This window comes from Galeopterus variegatus, unplaced genomic scaffold, assembly GCF_000696425.1.
Source record: "Galeopterus variegatus unplaced genomic scaffold, G_variegatus-3.0.2 Scaffold3616, whole genome shotgun sequence".
Taxonomy (NCBI): Eukaryota; Metazoa; Chordata; class Mammalia; order Dermoptera; family Cynocephalidae; genus Galeopterus; species Galeopterus variegatus.
Window position 1 is genome coordinate 152476 of NW_007729727.1, and position 2044 is coordinate 154519.

A 2044-nucleotide genomic window follows, 5' to 3' on the forward strand; every position below is an offset into this window, starting at 1 on the left:
TATATATATATATACACACACACACACACACAGCAATGTCTCAGATGATATTCACCTAATATAAATAATAGTTATATTTGTGTGGTAAAATCTGTGGTGATTTTTTATCTTCACTCTGTTAAATTGCTTGAAGTATTTAAACATTTTTACAAAATAGTTAATTTTTTTTCTAAATAAATAATATAGAGTAAAATACATATTGAAACTTGTTATATGATCTCTCCTGATAATAATTATTGTTTCAAAGATTTTTCTCTGAATTTTAATTTATCATTCATGATGCATTCTCACATGTTTTACCATACTATGTTCATAATGACCCAGGGAAGTAGGCAGACACTACTGTCATTTACAGCCAAGAACCTAAAGCTCCTGAGGTTACATAATGGCTCACAGGGCTAGTCACTCAGATCTTCGGGATCCTAATCCAGTGCTTTCAGGAGGATTAGCCTTGACCTTCACTTAGCAAGGTTAGTAAGGAAGCTCTATCTTAGAATGTAAAGGATCTCACCATAAACAACTCTACTAATAAGAAGATCCCACTGTTAGAAGCAGGCTCAGGAGTCTAACTGTAATGGAAAACAAATCAACTTTAAAGACAGATGATCTAACCAGAGAAGACAGTGTGGAAACCAAGCCAGGCTCTTTTCCCCAATGACGCTGAATCGAGGGAGCAAAGAAAATCAAACGTATTACTCACTTAAATTCCAGACCTCATTTTGGCATTATTCAGGGTAACACAATTCTTGGTTTTTAGAAGATCAAGGAAAATTTTCAGTTGAACCTATGCTCATTATCTAAGTTCAGGAAAATATCAGTGGAGAAGCAGATAACCAGATTTTTTTTTTAAAGTAACTTTTTATTTCCCTCAACCAACATGGGCAACCACATTAGGAAGGAATGAAGATATCTATTGCTCAAGTTAGATTTGGGTAAGAACAGGAAATTGCATCTTTTAAAATAGATAAGATTTTCCATCACATAAACATATAATGATAGCCTCCTATCATTTGGGTTAACATTTATATTACCTAAAATAAACTCTGATCCTGGTGTTGTTCTATAATTGGCATGTGACAGAGTACACACTGAAGCAAATATAAGTCCAGAAAGCATTCTCTGTTTTTACATTATAACAAATTTTCAGACTTTCCTAAACAGACAAGCTTTATTTTGTTGCTATGCAACTGACATACAACATGGTCCATCAGACAGTAAATAAATTATGAATTTTACAGTGACGAGAAAAGTCTTTTTTCTCTGAGAACAAGCCACAGCTTCCTTTCATGCTATTCTAATCTACCACAGCCCTCTAAAGCTGTTTCACAAACATGAGTGCTTTGGCAAGATAAACAAGTGAACGAGTAACACAGAAATGACCCAGATGCATTCTGCAAGCTGCACGCTAACAAGCATCAATACCATTCAATTCCTTTCCACAAACCTGGGAAGCTGGGCTCCCCAAGCCTTGTGGAGAGAAGGAAGTTTATTTCATATGCACACTCAGAAGCTTAAACAAAGGAGATTCTGGCAATTTCTGTTGACAGGGATCCATCACTCTTATGGGTCTCAGGCATGATTCTGTGTAAAGGCATAAGAGTAATTTCAGCCATGAGGGAAACATCTGTGAGAATAAGATGTTACAGGGGTTGAGAACTGTGTCTTGTGGGCCAGACATGGACTACACCCAGGTATAGCCTGACATGCTCAATGTTCAAAATGTTAATACTTGCCAACATTTCAAATCTTTACATAAAATTCTAGATGCCTTGCTCTTCATGAAAAATCATAAAATAACACTGAATTTGCATTTTCAAAAATATCAGTTAGAATCAGCTTCCAGCAGAATAATTGGAAATAATCCAAACATTGAACAATGAGAGAAGAGATAGATAAGGTGTGGTACATTCCCACAATGGATTACTACAGAGCAATAAACAGAACTGACTACTGATACACTCAAACAACGTGACTGGATTTCACATATAATGAGCAAAAGAAATCAAATACCAATGCAAATACTATGTGGATCCACTTATATGAA